Genomic DNA, 17346 nt, shown 5'->3' with positions numbered 1-17346 from the left:
TCTGAAAGGAGAAAACGATTAAAACATTAGTTAGTTGAACAATTAGTTGAAAGAGATACTGCAATGGTACCACATTACACTGTGAAGGAAAAACACACTGTATGGCAATGAGGAAACTTTATGAAAGTTGCATTCATCCATCCATTTTCTGTACCACTTTTCCTACACATGGTCATGGGGGAGTCTGGAATGTATCCCAGGGGACTCGGGGCACAAGGCGGGGGTTCACCCTGGACGGGGCACTAACCCATTGCAGGGCACAATCGCTCGCACACACACTCACACACTACGGACAATCTGGAAATGCCAATCAGCCTACAACGCATGTCTTTGGATTGTGGGAGGAAACCGGAGTCTTCATGAAAGTTAAAACTTTTATAGTAAAATTGTTGGTATGGCTTTTATTTATTTATTTAATTATTTTCAAATTTATTTAATTAGTGAACTCATCAGAATCACTGATCTGATGTAGCCACTGCCCAGTGGGTAACGTTTTTGGCTGTAAAACGTCCTACTTCCAAGATGTGAGAATCGATTCCAAGAGTCGATTCCATTCAACACCATTCTCCGCTCCATGTGCGTTCAACGAATCGACTCCAAAGCTTCGGAGTCGACTCTCGATTCCCAAAGGCCTGGAATCAAGGAATCGATTCTTTTTGGAATCGACTCCCAGCCCTACCTTGTGTACCGCCTTAATGAGCCCTAATTTAGAGCCTTGTCAGTGCAGTGGTGTCTAACGGGGCCATGTTCACACACTGGATTCAGACGAACTCCTTCTTTAAGCTTATTACTCTTTATATAGTGAGAAAAATACAGGAAATGTGGGAAATGCAGCTAATGTGGCTAATTTGACTCAGCAGTGAACAGAGTGAGGGAAAAGCTCCTAACCGCACTAACGGCACATAACCACGGTTTAAAACACACACAGTGCAGGTCAGCTCACTCAGGCAGAGGAGCTGAGGAGAGGAGAACATCTCTAGCTTTGGAGGACAGGAAATTTTTAGCATCTTTAGGGAAATATGGTGGTTTTTATGGTGTTTATTGCTAATGTTGCACTCTGTGGCTTTGGTGAAAGGTCTTTGCAAGCGTGCACGCGCACACAAGAAGCTATCAGGCCATTAAGGCGGGTATGAAATAATAATAATGATAATAATGATAATAAATAATAAGAAAAAAATATATTTTAAACTTAATTAAACTACTTAATAGGACAAGTGTGGAGTTCAGGAAAGAGGCTTTATTTATTTATTTTCGCCGCAAAAAAAAAAAAAAAAAAAAAAAGTACATTAAATAGCCGATCAATCATTATTAGGGTCGATGAAGAAAATGTTTGTATTGTTTGTATTTGGAGGAGTTTACCTGTATATCCATATCTGAACTCGTTGTGCGCGTTTGCTGTCTCGAGATCAGTATCGAATTCTGAGGAACTTTCCAAAAGAATTAGTACAAAATTAGTGTTGCGTTGCTGTGTTCTATTACGCTATAAAGGGGTTCCCTAGCAACGTTTATGGCGTCATCAGATGTTTCTATTTCTTTAAGTCGCTTTTACGGAGTTTTAGTGATGTGTCACTCACAAGGGAGTCGACTCTTTTCGACTCTTTTTGACTCTTTTCGAAATTATAGTTTTCACTCTGTTCTAATAAAAAATGCACCACACTAAGTGCCCATTTGTGTACATCTTTGTTACAGTGAAACACACAAAGCAATGTAATGCCACTTTTCAAATAAATAAATAAATAAATAAAAATTACAGTGACAAATATGTGAATCATTTGCTTGGGAGTCGGTTCTGTAGCATTTATTTCATCCAGTGCAACTTCATCTGCACCTCCAAACAAGGTCAAATTAAGTTAAAAAAAAAAAAAAAAAAAGAGAGAGAGAGATGTTTTGTAATTTATAAAGAACATTAAATAGCATTGACTTAATCAAGTTTCCCACTTTCCCAAAATCCCAATTTCCCACTTTCCTTAAACAAACATGTTCATTGTCCACATTTCCAATCATTTTGTGCAGAAGCATTGAGGCTAATGTCACTAACAATAACAGAAGCTTTTGCTGATTAGAACAATTCAAAGTGCAGTGATATCAGCTGAATAAGTGATACTGTATTAACATAAACATTTTAATGGGATTTTTATGGGATAAGTCATGTGTAATGCAGTTTGCATGATGCTGATTGTTGGTCAGATGCTTCTGATCCATGGTGCAGCTGATTTTTAGACATGCAGCTCTTGTGCAAATTCAAAACAAAAATGCTGAAACCAAAAATGTTACAAATTTTCCCCTATAAAAAGTGTAAAGTGAAATGAGGTATATTTTAATTGGTATAAATTAATGGAGAAATATTTCTTATGATATATTAAGCCTAGTGAATTGAGAAATGTTAGAAATTACTTTATTTTATTGGAACAATCAAAATCTAATCTAATCAGAAAAGGCCGAAATCTTTATCACAGTAAGTTAATAGTAGCACTGTCTATCAGTCTTTTATCTACAGGCTTAACAGCTTTAACCTACAAGTGTTCCTGCCTTTATTACACACATTTACTGTCCGCAAACAGCTAACAAGTTCCACAAAGATTTAATGTTCATTTATGTACATTTTGAAACTTCTGACAGGCAATGTAATTTCTAAGCCTTAATTAAACATATGTTATTTGTAACCGAGGGAAGTCGTTGAAAAACACCTAAATGAATTATACACTCTTTCACCAGAAGAGCTTTCCATGAGCCTTAGGGAAAATGTCCTTTACAACAACCTATGTGCATGTTTCAGATAATCTACAGCAACATTTACGCCTGACCCAGCCCAATATATCTAAAACTAAAATATTTCAAATAAAATATTTAAAAAAAAATTGTAGAAATTACTATTGCGTTATTGTGTGAATAATAATAATAATAATAATAAGAAGAAGAAGAAGAAGAAGAAGAAACCTAGGTCTATAAATGAGACATGTTTGCCTGAGATGGTGAACTCATTTCTTGAATGATAAGTGCATGTATTATTATATTCAATGTTGAAAAAAGATTTTAAAAAATGATAATAAAGTTTATAAGCGTTTAACAGCTAACATGCATCCCAGCTATATTTAAAACCTATTGTGATATGAAACAATCAAGTGTGACAAACATGCAGAAAACAGGAAGGGGGCAAATACTTTTTTGTGACAAATTAAAAGAAAAAACCATGGGCCGGGTTAATGAGAGTTGTCAGGACTCTGGACTTGCTAGGCTGTGTTTTGGCCACCAGAGGTCCCCATTGTTCACCCGTGTTGTTTTCCTGCTGCCTGTTAATTGTCTCATTGCTGCCACCTGTGTCTCATTTCCATGTGTATTTAAGTTGCCCTGTTCCTTAGTTTCCTCATGTGGTGTTTAGTAGTGGTGCTAGGCCAGCCCTTTGTGTACTGTGTACTGTGTACTGTGTACTGTGTACTTGCTGTCTGGGAAGCACAGAGTCCCTTTTGTTCCAGCTACACCTTTGGAGAAGAGTTACGTTCCTCTGTTTTTCCCTTGCGTGTCTTTTACAAGTGAAACCTTTTAGGATTTTTGCCTTTTTGAGAGACTATTTATGTTGGATCCCTTCTTTGATGAGATTTTTGTGCAATTAATTTTCACTGGATCTTTTCTTTGGAATTTCCTACTGAACATTGGGTTTCGTTAAACCCCTGGCTTACTAGTAGTGTGTTTGATGCTCACGCTGCAGACCTGGGTTTGAGTCTTGGCCTTGACAGAGGGTGGCTGGAGGGAACCTGCCCTTGCAGTAGCACTAAAAGCTTATATTTCTAAACTTAATCAAGGATATTTTTTTTGTACAATACTTTCAAGGCCACAGCTAAAGTAAATGTTAATAAACGATAAAATGATGGTTATTTTTGTCTGGATTCGGCATCTGTCTCTAATGTCTTACTAGATCTCACTCCCATGCCCACATGTCTCCAGGGCAATGATTGTATGGGTGGACAACATGATGTCATGTGCTTCCACTGTGTGATTTTCAAAGTCGCCATCTTGACTGAGTCTGTGCAGTAGGTCAAAACTGGAGCCAGAGTCTGCACGGTCGAAACCTTAGAGCAGATATTTAAACTGTGGGGTGCACAAAGGAATTACAGGTGGAACGAGGGTGAGAAGGAAAGTACCAAAAAAATTAATGTTGAAATCACTACCAACCTTTGCACACTTTGTATAGGAGCTTTGCATTTTAACAGTGGAGCACAAAAATATGACAAAAGACCAGTCTTTTTTTTTTTTCCCTTATAAAAACGTCAGTTGAGACAATCGACAGTTGGATCCAAATGAGTCGATTCTTATCGGTGAGTTGAGCCAAATGATCTGACCCACTGAAAAGAGCTGCAATGGGATCCTAATAAGTCGCAGTAAAAGGAGCTGGCTGTGTGGAGTGCTATGTCAATCGTCTGCAATATAGCCCAGTTACCAATGAGTAAGAGAGTGCTCTATGATACTCGCTGTCCACTGGTTCACTTTGTTGGCTTTCACTGGCTTTAGTCGATATCTCTGTAACACCTTCGATGTACTCCTTAACAGTGTTACTCGCATTATCGGGACAAAAGCCAACCTTTACATTCATCAGGCACCTCAAGAGGAAGCTTTTGGCTGAGTTGGTGCTTGGGGAAATAGTATAGACTCTGGACTGTGTGCTGTTTCTCTGTGGGGATAACTGCATCTTATTGGAGTGCTATTGTTCTGCTGTGCCTTTCCCGTTACTGGGAGGACGAGCGTTACATCCTGTCCTAAAGTCTGGACCACACTGCTGGTACTGGCAGTGTCAGGCTCTTTTAAGAGCTCTCTTCCGCATGATACTTCACCCACTGTAAATTGCAGACGCAGCAGCATACTTACCTGCAGACCGCATGCGGAGACGTCCCGGCACCCACCAGGTAGGCATTGGTGGTTCAGTGGTAGAATTCTCGCCTGCCACGCGGGAGGCCCGGGTTCGATTCCCGGCCAATGCATAGCTGTCTTTTGAAGCCGTCTGTGTGGCAAGAACCTTCACCCAAGGAGGTTTACGAGCGTTGTCAATTCTGCCCAAGCTTGCATGGCAGAGGGATTCAATGCTGCCCAATTATACCAGGGGCTTATGCTTAAGGTGCTCTGTTTCAAAGCTGATTAACAGACTCACTGCAAGATAAGTAAACTGCAAAGAAAATGTGTAGTACACAAAGGTGTACAAACTACAGTTGTGGAGAGACTCAACGCCACTCAATTATACAAAAGGCTTACACTTAAGGTGCTCTTTTTCAAATTTGATTAACAGACGTACTGCAAGGTAAGTAAATTGCAAAGAAAAAGTGTAGTACGTGAAGGTGTACAAACAACGACTGTGGAGGGATTCGATGCCACTCTATGACACAAGCGAATCACACTTAAGGTGCTCTTTTTCAAATTTGATTAACAGACTCACCACAAGATGAGTCAATTGCCAAGAAAACGTGTAGTACATGAAGGTGTACTCTGCTTATTTTGAAGGACTGTGATCATTGGTGAACCAGAAACAAAGTACAAAAGAGTACTTTGAAATTACGGATCATGGCTGCCTTGGGAAATCATAGTCCAGACTCCTCTTACACAGAGCAAGTTGTTGATGCAGTCGACAAATAAATAAACAGGTTCAAGTAGATAACAGAAGTAAAACCCACAAAAATATGAAGCGGCATGGCTGCCTCCTAAATACGTAATCCGGAATCCCGTCATGCTGAGGAGATTGCTGACGCCGCAATATACTTGCCCGAAGACGACAGTCTCATAGGTCTTCCCCGTGTCTTTCATGTCAGCATTGTTGGTTCAGTGGTGGAATTTTCACCTGCCATGCGGGAGGACCGGGTCAGATTCCAGGCCAATGCAGAACTCCCGATTGAAAGTTGAGCGTTGGTCAAGCGCCTTCACCCAAAGACAATTGCAAGTGATGCCAGGTCCGCCCACACTAGGGTTAGACTTAAGGTGCTCTTTTTTCAAACTTGAAACCAAATTGCAGACGCAGCAGCATACTTACCTGCAGACCGCATGCGGAGCCGTCCCGGCACCCACCAGGTAGGCATTGGTGGTTCAGTGGTAGAATTCTCGCCTGCCACGCGGGAGGCCCGGGTTCGATTCCCGGCCAATGCACAGCTGTCTTTTGAAGCCGTCTGTGTGGCAAGAACCTTTACCCAAGAAGGTTTACGAGCGTTGTCAATTCTGCCCAAGCTTGCATGGCAGAGGGAGTCAATGCTGCCCAATTATACCAGGGACTTATGCTTAAGGTGCTCTGTTTCAAAGCTGATTAACAGACTCACTGCAAGATAAGTATACTCCAAAGAAAATGTGTAGTACACGAAGGTGTACAAACTACAGTTGTGGAGAGACTCAACGCCACTCAATTATACAAAAGGCTTACACTTAAGGTGCTCTTTTTCAAATTTGATTAACAGACGTACTGCAAGATAAGTAAATTGCAAAGAAAAAGTGTAGTACGTGAAGGTGTACAAACAACGGCTGTGGAGGGATTCGATGCCACTCTGTGACACAAGCGAATCACACTTAAGGTGCTCTTTTTCAAATTTGATTAACAGACTCACCACAAGATGAGTCAATTGCCAAGAAAACGTGTAGTACATGAAGGTGTACTCTGCTTATTTTGAAGGACTGTGATCATTGGTGAACCAGAAACAAAGTACAAAAGAGTACTTTGAAATTACGGATCATGGCTGCCTTGGGAAATCATAGTCCAGACTCCTCTTACACAGAGCAAGTTGTTGATGCAGTCGACAAATAAATAAACAGGTTCAAGTAGATAACAGAAGTAAAACCCACAAAAATATGAAGCGGCATGGCTGCCTCCTAAATACGTAATCCGGAATCCCGTCATGCTGAGGAGATTGCTGGCGCCGCAATATACTTGCCCGAAGACGACAGTCTCATAGGTCTTCCCCGTGTCTTTCGTGTCAGCATTGTTGGTTCAGTGGTGGAATTTTCACCTGCCATGCGGGAGGACCGGGTCAGATTCCAGGCCAATGCAGAACTCCCGATTGAAAGTTGAGCGTTGGCCAAGCGCCTTCACCCAAAGACAATTGCAAGTGATGCCAGGTCCGCCCACACTAGGGTTAGACTTAAGGTGCTCTTTTTTCAAACTTGAAACCAAATTGCAGACGCAGCAGCATACTTACCTGCAGACCGCATGCGGAGCCGTCCCGGCACCCACCAGGTAGGCATTGGTGGTTCAGTGGTAGAATTCTCGCCTGCCACGCGGGAGGCCCAGGTTCGACTCCCGGCCAATGCACAGCTGTCTTTTGAAGCCGTCTGTGTGGCAAGAACCTTCACCCAAGGAGGTTTACGAGCATTGTCAATTCTGCCCAAGCTTGCATGGCAGAGGGATTCAATGCTGCCCAATTATACCAGGGGCTTATGCTTAAGGTGCTCTGTTTCAAAGCTGATTAACAGACTCACTGCAAGATAAGTAAACTGCAAAGAAAATGTGTAGTACACAAAGGTGTACAAACTACAGTTGTGGAGAGACTCAACGCCACTCAATTATACAAAAGGCTTACACTTAAGGTGCTCTTTTTCAAATTTGATTAACAGACTCACCACAAGATGAGTCAATTGCCAAGAAAACGTGTAGTACATGAAGGTGTACTCTGCTTATTTTGAAGGACTGTGATCATTGGTGAACCAGAAACAAAGTACAAAAGAGTACTTTGAAATTACGGATCATGGCTGCCTTGGGAAATCATAGTCCAGACTCCTCTTACACAGAGCAAGTTGTTGATGCAGTCGACAAATAAATAAACAGGTTCAAGTAGATAACAGAAGTAAAACCCACAAAAATATGAAGCGGCATGGCTGCCTCCTAAATACGTAATCCGGAATCCCGTCATGCTGAGGAGATTGCTGGCGCCGCAATATACTTGCCCGAAGACGACAGTCTCATAGGTCTTCCCCGTGTCTTTCGTGTCAGCATTGTTGGTTCAGTGGTGGAATTTTCACCTGCCATGCGGGAGGACCGGGTCAGATTCCAGGCCAATGCAGAACTCCCGATTGAAAGTTGAGCGTTGGCCAAGCGCCTTCACCCAAAGACAATTGCAAGTGATGCCAGGTCCGCCCACACTAGGGTTAGACTTAAGGTGCTCTTTTTTCAAACTTGAAACCAAATTGCAGACGCAGCAGCATACTTACCTGCAGACCGCATGCGGAGCCGTCCCGGCACCCACCAGGTAGGCATTGGTGGTTCAGTGGTAGAATTCTCGCCTGCCACGCGGGAGGCCCGGGTTCGATTCCCGGCCAATGCACAGCTGTCTTTTGAAGCCGTCTGTGTGGCAAGAACCTTTACCCAAGGAGGTTTACGAGCGTTGTCAATTCTGCCCAAGCTTGCATGGCAGAGGGATTCAATGCTGCCCAATTATACCAGGGGCTTATGCTTAAGGTGCTCTGTTTCAAAGCTGATTAACAGACTCACTGCAAGATAAGTAAACTGCAAAGAAAATGTGTAGTACACAAAGGTGTACAAACTACAGTTGTGGAGAGACTCAACGCCACTCAATTATACAAAAGGCTTACACTTAAGGTGCTCTTTTTCAAATTTGATTAACAGACGTACTGCAAGGTAAGTAAATTGCAAAGAAAAAGTGTAGTACGTGAAGGTGTACAAACAACGACTGTGGAGGGATTCGATGCCACTCTATGACACAAGCGAATCACACTTAAGGTGCTCTTTTTCAAATTTGATTAACAGACTCACCACAAGATGAGTCAATTGCCAAGAAAACGTGTAGTACATGAAGGTGTACTCTGCTTATTTTGAAGGACTGTGATCATTGGTGAACCAGAAACAAAGTACAAAAGAGTACTTTGAAATTACGGATCATGGCTGCCTTGGGAAATCATAGTCCAGACTCCTCTTACACAGAGCAAGTTGTTGATGCAGTCGACAAATAAATAAACAGGTTCAAGTAGATAACAGAAGTAAAACCCACAAAAATATGAAGCGGCATGGCTGCCTCCTAAATACGTAATCCGGAATCCCGTCATGCTGAGGAGATTGCTGGCGCCGCAATATACTTGCCCGAAGACGACAGTCTCATAGGTCTTCCCCGTGTCTTTCGTGTCAGCATTGTTGGTTCAGTGGTGGAATTTTCACCTGCCATGCGGGAGGACCGGGTCAGATTCCAGGCCAATGCAGAACTCCCGATTGAAAGTTGAGCGTTGGCCAAGCGCCTTCACCCAAAGACAATTGCAAGTGATGCCAGGTCCGCCCACACTAGGGTTAGACTTAAGGTGCTCTTTTTTCAAACTTGAAACCAAATTGCAGACGCAGCAGCATACTTACCTGCAGACCGCATGCGGAGCCGTCCCGGCACCCACCAGGTAGGCATTGGTGGTTCAGTGGTAGAATTCTCGCCTGCCACGCGGGAGGCCCGGGTTCGATTCCCGGCCAATGCACAGCTGTCTTTTGAAGCCGTCTGTGTGGCAAGAACCTTCACCCAAGGAGGTTTACGAGCGTTGTCAATTCTGCCCAAGCTTGCATGGCAGAGGGAGTCAATGCTGCCCAATTATACCAGGGACTTATGCTTAAGGTGCTCTGTTTCAAAGCTGATTAACAGACTCACTGCAAGATAAGTATACTGCAAAGAAAATGTGTAGTACACGAAGGTGTACAAACTACAGTTGTGGAGAGACTCAACGCCACTCAATTATACAAAAGGCTTACACTTAAGGTGCTCTTTTTCAAATTTGATTAACAGATGTACTGCAAGATAAGTAAATTGCAAAGAAAAAGTGTAGTACGTGAAGGTGTACAAACAACGGCTGTGGAGGGATTCGATGCCACTCTGTGACACAAGCGAATCACACTTAAGGTGCTCTTTTTCAAATTTGATTAACAGACTCACCACAAGATGAGTCAATTGCCAAGAAAACGTGTAGTACATGAAGGTGTACTCTGCTTATTTTGAAGGACTGTGATCATTGGTGAACCAGAAACAAAGTACAAAAGAGTACTTTGAAATTACGGATCATGGCTGCCTTGGGAAATCATAGTCCAGACTCCTCTTACACAGAGCAAGTTGTTGATGCAGTCGACAAATAAATAAACAGGTTCAAGGAGAGGACAGAAGCAAAACCCACAAAAATATGAAGCGGCATGGCTGCCTCCTAAATACGTAATCCGGAATCCCGTCATGCTGAGGAGATTGCTGGCGCCGCAATATACTTGCCCGAAGACGACAGTCTCATAGGTCTTCCCCGTGTCTTTCGTGTCAGCATTGTTGGTTCAGTGGTGGAATTTTCACCTGCCATGCGGGAGGACCGGGTCAGATTCCAGGCCAATGCAGAACTCCCGATTGAAAGTTGAGCGTTGGCCAAGCGCCTTCACCCAAAGACAATTGCAAGTGATGCCAGGTCCGCCCACACTAGGGTTAGACTTAAGGTGCTCTTTTTTCAAACTTGAAACCAAATTGCAGACGCAGCAGCATACTTACCTGCAGACCGCATGCGGAGCCGTCCCGGCACCCACCAGGTAGGCATTGGTGGTTCAGTGGTAGAATTCTTGCCTGCCACGCGGGAGGCCCGGGTTCGATTCCCGGCCAATGCACAGCTGTCTTTTGAAGCCGTCTGTGTGGCAAGAACCTTCACCCAAGGAGGTTTACGAGCGTTGTCAATTCTGCCCAAGCTTGCATGGCAGAGGGAGTCAATGCTGCCCAATTATACCAGGGACTTATGCTTAAGGTGCTCTGTTTCAAAGCTGATTAACAGACTCACTGCAAGATAAGTATACTGCAAAGAAAATGTGTAGTACACGAAGGTGTACAAACTACAGTTGTGGAGAGACTCAACGCCACTCAATTATACAAAAGGCTTACACTTAAGGTGCTCTTTTTCAAATTTGATTAACAGATGTACTGCAAGATAAGTAAATTGCAAAGAAAAAGTGTAGTACGTGAAGGTGTACAAACAACGGCTGTGGAGGGATTCGATGCCACTCTGTGACACAAGCGAATCACACTTAAGGTGCTCTTTTTCAAATTTGATTAACAGACTCACCACAAGATGAGTCAATTGCCAAGAAAACGTGTAGTACATGAAGGTGTACTCTGCTTATTTTGAAGGACTGTGATCATTGGTGAACCAGAAACAAAGTACAAAAGAGTACTTTGAAATTACGGATCATGGCTGCCTTGGGAAATCATAGTCCAGACTCCTCTTACACAGAGCAAGTTGTTGATGCAGTCGACAAATAAATAAACAGGTTCAAGGAGAGGACAGAAGCAAAACCCACAAAAATATGAAGCGGCATGGCTGCCTCCTAAATACGTAATCCGGAATCCCGTCATGCTGAGGAGATTGCTGGCGCCGCAATATACTTGCCCGAAGACGACAGTCTCATAGGTCTTCCCCGTGTCTTTCGTGTCAGCATTGTTGGTTCAGTGGTGGAATTTTCACCTGCCATGCGGGAGGACCGGGTCAGATTCCAGGCCAATGCAGAACTCCCGATTGAAAGTTGAGCGTTGGCCAAGCGCCTTCACCCAAAGACAATTGCAAGTGATGCCAGGTCCGCCCACACTAGGGTTAGACTTAAGGTGCTCTTTTTTCAAACTTGAAACCAAATTGCAGACGCAGCAGCATACTTACCTGCAGACCGCATGCGGAGCCGTCCCGGCACCCACCAGGTAGGCATTGGTGGTTCAGTGGTAGAATTCTCGCCTGCCACGCGGGAGGCCCGGGTTCGATTCCCGGCCAATGCACAGCTGTCTTTTGAAGCCGTCTGTGTGGCAAGAACCTTCACCCAAGGAGGTTTACGAGCGTTGTCAATTCTGCCCAAGCTTGCATGGCAGAGGGATTCAATGCTGCCCAATTATACCAGGGGCTTATGCTTAAGGTGCTCTGTTTCAAAGCTGATTAACAGACTCACTGCAAGATAAGTAAACTGCAAAGAAAATGTGTAGTACACAAAGGTGTACAAACTACAGTTGTGGAGAGACTCAACGCCACTCAATTATACAAAAGGCTTACACTTAAGGTGCTCTTTTTCAAATTTGATTAACAGACGTACTGCAAGGTAAGTAAATTGCAAAGAAAAAGTGTAGTACGTGAAGGTGTACAAACAACGACTGTGGAGGGATTCGATGCCACTCTATGACACAAGCGAATCACACTTAAGGTGCTCTTTTTCAAATTTGATTAACAGACTCACCACAAGATGAGTCAATTGCCAAGAAAACGTGTAGTACATGAAGGTGTACTCTGCTTATTTTGAAGGACTGTGATCATTGGTGAACCAGAAACAAAGTACAAAAGAGTACTTTGAAATTACGGATCATGGCTGCCTTGGGAAATCATAGTCCAGACTCCTCTTACACAGAGCAAGTTGTTGATGCAGTCGACAAATAAATAAACAGGTTCAAGTAGATAACAGAAGTAAAACCCACAAAAATATGAAGCGGCATGGCTGCCTCCTAAATACGTAATCCGGAATCCCGTCATGCTGAGGAGATTGCTGGCGCCGCAATATACTTGCCCGAAGACGACAGTCTCATAGGTCTTCCCCGTGTCTTTCGTGTCAGCATTGTTGGTTCAGTGGTGGAATTTTCACCTGCCATGCGGGAGGACCGGGTCAGATTCCAGGCCAATGCAGAACTCCCGATTGAAAGTTGAGCGTTGGCCAAGCGCCTTCACCCAAAGACAATTGCAAGTGATGCCAGGTCCGCCCACACTAGGGTTAGACTTAAGGTGCTCTTTTTTCAAACTTGAAACCAAATTGCAGACGCAGCAGCATACTTACCTGCAGACCGCATGCGGAGACGTCCCGGCACCCACCAGGTAGGCATTGGTGGTTCAGTGGTAGAATTCTCGCCTGCCACGCGGGAGGCCCGGGTTCGATTCCCGGCCAATGCACAGCTGTCTTTTGAAGCCGTCTGTGTGGCAAGAACCTTCACCCAAGGAGGTTTACGAGCGTTGTCAATTCTGCCCAAGCTTGCATGGCAGAGGGATTCAATGCTGCCCAATTATACCAGAGGCTTAAGCTGCTCTTTTTCAAAGCCGATTAACAGACTCACTGCAAGATAAGTAAACTGCAAAGAAAATGTGTAGTACACGAAGGTGTACAAACTACAGTTGTGGAGAGACTCAACGCCACTCAATTATACAAAAGGCTTACACTTAAGGTGCTCTTTTTCAAATTTGATTAACAGACGTACTGCAAGATAAGTAAATTGCAAAGAAAAAGTGTAGTACATGAAGGTGTACAAACAACGGCTGTGGAGGGATTCGATGCCACTCTATGACACAAGCGAATCACACTTAAGGTGCTCTTTTTCAAATTTGATTAACAGACTCACCACAAGGTGAGTCAATTGCCAAGAAAACGTGTAGTACATGAAGGTGTACTCTGCTTATTTCGAAGGACTGTGATCATTGGTGAACCAGAAACAAAGTACAAAACAGGTCAAGTAGAGGACAGACGAAACAACCGTGAAATTACGGATCATGGCTGCCTTGGGAAATCATAGTCCAGACTCCTCTTACACAGAGCAAGTTGTTGATGCAGTCGACAAATAAATAAACAGGTTCAAGGAGAGGACAGAAGCAAAACCCACAAAAATATGAAGCGGCATGGCTGCCTCCTAAATACGTAATCCGGAATCCCGTCATGCTGAGGAGATTGCTGGCGCCGCAATATACTTGCCCGAAGACGACAGTCTCATAGGTCTTCCCCGTGTCTTTCGTGTCAGCATTGTTGGTTCAGTGGTGGAATTTTCACCTGCCATGCGGGAGGACCGGGTCAGATTCCAGGCCAATGCAGAACTCCCGATTGAAAGTTGAGCATTGGTCAAGCGCCTTCACCCAAAGACAATTGCAAGTGATGCCAGGTCCGCCCATACTAGGGTTAGACTTAAGGTGCTCTTTTTTCAAACTTGAAACCAAATTGCAGACGCAGCAGCATACTTACCTGCAGACCGCATGCGGAGCCGTCCCGGCACCCACCAGGTAGGCATTGGTGGTTCAGTGGTAGAATTCTCGCCTGCCACGCGGCCTGCCACAGCTGTCTTTTGAAGCCGTCTGTGTGGCAAGAACCTTCACCCAAGGAGGTTTACGAGCGTTGTCAATTCTGCCCAAGCTTGCATGGCAGAGGGATTCAATGCTGCCCAATTATACCAGGGGCTTATGCTTAAGGTGCTCTGTTTCAAAGCTGATTAACAGACTCACTGCAAGATAAGTAAACTGCAAAGAAAATGTGTAGTACACGAAGGTGTACAAACTACAGTTGTGGAGAGACTCAACGCCACTCAATTATACAAAAGGCTTACACTTAAGGTGCTCTTTTTCAAATTTGATTAACAGACGTACTGCAAGGTAAGTAAATTGCAAAGAAAAAGTGTAGTACGTGAAGGTGTACAAACAACGGCTGTGGAGGGATTCGATGCCACTCTATGACACAAGCGAATCACACTTAAGGTGCTCTTTTTCAAATTTGATTAACAGACTCACCACAAGATGAGTCAACTGCAAAGAAAACGTGTAGTACATAAAGGTATACTCTGCTTATTTCGAAGGACTGTGATCATTGGTGAACCAGAAACAAAGTACAAAAGGGGTAGAGGACAGACAAAACAACCGTGAAATTACGGATCGGCATGGCTGCCTTGGGAAATCATAGTCCAGACTCCTCTTACACAGAGCAAGTTGCTGACGCAGCAGACAAAAAATAAACAGGTTCAAGTAGATAACAGAAGTAAAACACACAAAAATACAAAGTGGCATGGACGCCTTACAAATCCATACTCCATACTACCGTTATGCTGAGGAAATAAACAGGGTCAAGTAGAGGACAGAAGTAAAAAACATAAAAATATGACCTGGCAGGGTTACTTCCTAAATATAATCCAGAGTCCAGTTATACTGAGGAAATTGCTGTTGTGGCAATATACTTACTTGAAGACAATAGTCTTAAGTATAAGCATTGTTGGTTTAGTGGTAGAATTTTCACCTGGCATGACGGAGGATCAGGTCAGACTCCAAGCCAGTACACAGCTAGGTATTTAAAATGGATCATTAGCCATGTGCCTTCACCCAAAGACAATTACAAGTGATGCCAAGTCCCCCAGAGTTGCTGAGGGATTCAATGCCACTGAATTACACAAGACCTAGACTACATATCTACATTAGTACTAGTTATGTGCATGCTTGCTCATTTTTTGGATAACTGAAGTAACTGATATTTGCATCAACTTTTCAAATTTTTAGCTTTTTTAGCTTTTTTGGCATACACATACACCTGAGCACATGTCAAAACATGTACATATGTAACAAAATGTGTACATTAAAAATCTGGATTCATAACTATAAGAGCTTCCTGTTTATATTTTTGTAAGTACCCTGCAAGTTTCAGGATAAGTCTATTGGCAAAAGTACGCAAAGGGAACCAAAACTGCATATCAACCAGTCAACAAGGGAATATCTGATTTTGTTTTGCAGAAATCTTTATTTCTTACAATTGTCATTTCTGAAATAAATGCTTTCATTAACATAGACCACTGTCAGCATAGATATTATTCAACTGATAACAAATTCAGTAAGAACAGTGAATGTATATAAAATTAAACAGTATCATGATTATGCATGAGAATAGGTCTCATGAGAAATATGAGAAAAGGTCTCATGAGATACTGCAATGAAATACTCGGAACCAGTGTGTACTTCTCAATATTATGATATATAACATAATTAATATTAGACTAAAATAACCACTAATTCAATAAAATTCAGGGACATGTGTTTTATTTAAGCAATTACATCACAAAATTACAACAGGTCAAAAATGACCATGCCTGTTGTACTAGTGTTAGTGTCTTAACCCTAGTGTGATGTGTGTTATTCCCTCAAAAGGACCCTGTTCTTCAAGGCCTAAAAACAAATATCTTCCAAAGCTAAGACTTTCAGTATAATTAAGGTGCAACAATGTGGTTCTGCAATAACCCAAGTAGATAAGATGGAGTAATTTCTGGCAGAATTTTCAACAAATAGTCTTGTTTACTTTCCCATCACAGACATCTATTGGCTGCTAGCCAAATGCAAAATATAGCAAACTGAGTTATTCTGAGCACTTTACAACATTGCTTTCAGTTTAGCAGTGTTATTTAATTGGGCAAAGCGTTGCACACAATAGTCATCTAATTACCATGAGGTTTTGAAAAATATTTTCAATCTAAGGTGCCTAGCATTAAAGAGTCCAGTAAAAGCACATATCTAACCAAATGCAAAAACTTACCAAAGCTAGCCAAGCTTGCCAAAACAAGTCCAGGAATCCACAATGCTAGGTACCATATGCTGAGGGGGACTGGTATCAAAAAATTCCTGTTAATTGCACAACCTAAAACCAGTTTTTTAATGCAGTATCTACTTACAAATTAAAACCTTCAGACGGGACAGGAACAGCACAACAAATGATATAACACTCCAGCAGCAGTGTAAATCTTACCTGGTTAGGGACAATGCTAAAGTAAAACATGCTGTTTATTTAACTCTTTTTACCAGAGGCCAAAAAAATGGAATGTCCGCCTGTTTTGTGGGTTGTCCGTGTTCAGCATTGAATTTATTTGTGATGTTTTCTGTGAGGAAACATGCGTTAAACATTCCTGAGTATGCATTTAAGTCAGACCAGGCTGGCCAAAAAGTGGACACCTCTGGATGTCTTCAGAGAGTCTGTGGTGCCTGAGAGAATGCATACTGCAATTTCAGTGTAAAAAGCAAAGCTACTGTTTGATATCCCATTTTTTAATTGTTGCTAATGGTGCCAGTGTTGTGCTCTCTCTCACCATAACTGAAAAAGATGCACAATCATTGTATAGACTGAAAGAGCAGAATCCTGCCCCTGGTGAGTTCTTACATAAGCCTTTGTGAAGCGTCTTGTTCCTCTCGATTGTCCTGTAACTGCTGTGTAATTGGGCAAGAACCTTTAGTCCTGGCCAGCCATTATTGAGTCTACAGAGAAAAAGAGAAAGAAAGAACAAAAGCCAAAGGAGGGAGAAAGATGAGAGAGATGGACCAGCTGATACACCAGACTCAGGAACTCTTTCTCTTTCATCTTTTTTTTCTGCCCATTCCCCAGAGTGTAGTGGGATGAAAGAGGTGTGAGGTGATGTATTGATGGAGTGTAAATCACAAGCACATGATGGTCTACACTGCAGAGGAGGAGAAAGTGGGACGATTCGGAGTTCATCAGTGACACTGCATCATATTAGCCTCGGCTTTCACTGACATCTCGATCCATTCATATTTTACAACCACCCTGGTCAGCCTTCTAGTATGAGACTGTTTACTGCTGTAATGCAGTGCATCTTTTTTTTCTATCTTTCACAC

General features: G+C 42.8%; 8 non-coding genes across 8 annotated transcripts; all 8 read left to right on the top strand.

Moving 5' to 3' along the window:
• The first annotated feature begins 4902 nt into the window (after positions 1-4902).
• Positions 4903-4973, top strand: trnag-gcc (transfer RNA glycine (anticodon GCC)). The gene has a single exon. It is a non-coding gene; the product is annotated as a tRNA-Gly (tRNA).
• Positions 4974-6052: 1079 nt separating this feature from the next.
• On the top strand, positions 6053-6123 carry trnag-gcc (transfer RNA glycine (anticodon GCC)). Its single transcript has one exon. It is a non-coding gene; the product is annotated as a tRNA-Gly (tRNA).
• A 1079-nt stretch (positions 6124-7202) lies between these two features.
• trnag-gcc (transfer RNA glycine (anticodon GCC)) lies at positions 7203-7273 on the top strand. The gene has a single exon. It is a non-coding gene; the product is annotated as a tRNA-Gly (tRNA).
• Positions 7274-8211: 938 nt separating this feature from the next.
• Positions 8212-8282, top strand: trnag-gcc (transfer RNA glycine (anticodon GCC)). The gene has a single exon. It is a non-coding gene; the product is annotated as a tRNA-Gly (tRNA).
• Positions 8283-9361: 1079 nt separating this feature from the next.
• Positions 9362-9432, top strand: trnag-gcc (transfer RNA glycine (anticodon GCC)). The gene has a single exon. It is a non-coding gene; the product is annotated as a tRNA-Gly (tRNA).
• Positions 9433-10511: 1079 nt separating this feature from the next.
• On the top strand, positions 10512-10582 carry trnag-gcc (transfer RNA glycine (anticodon GCC)). The gene has a single exon. It is a non-coding gene; the product is annotated as a tRNA-Gly (tRNA).
• A 1079-nt stretch (positions 10583-11661) lies between these two features.
• trnag-gcc (transfer RNA glycine (anticodon GCC)) lies at positions 11662-11732 on the top strand. Its single transcript has one exon. It is a non-coding gene; the product is annotated as a tRNA-Gly (tRNA).
• A 1079-nt stretch (positions 11733-12811) lies between these two features.
• On the top strand, positions 12812-12882 carry trnag-gcc (transfer RNA glycine (anticodon GCC)). Its single transcript has one exon. It is a non-coding gene; the product is annotated as a tRNA-Gly (tRNA).
• Positions 12883-17346: the final 4464 nt, after the last annotated feature.

The sequence above is a fragment of the Pangasianodon hypophthalmus genome, chromosome 30 (genome assembly GCF_027358585.1).
Source record: "Pangasianodon hypophthalmus isolate fPanHyp1 chromosome 30, fPanHyp1.pri, whole genome shotgun sequence".
Classification (NCBI taxonomy): domain Eukaryota; kingdom Metazoa; phylum Chordata; class Actinopteri; order Siluriformes; family Pangasiidae; genus Pangasianodon; species Pangasianodon hypophthalmus.
Note: the sequence above shows the minus strand (reverse complement) of the source record. Positions and strands in the feature narration are given on the sequence as shown.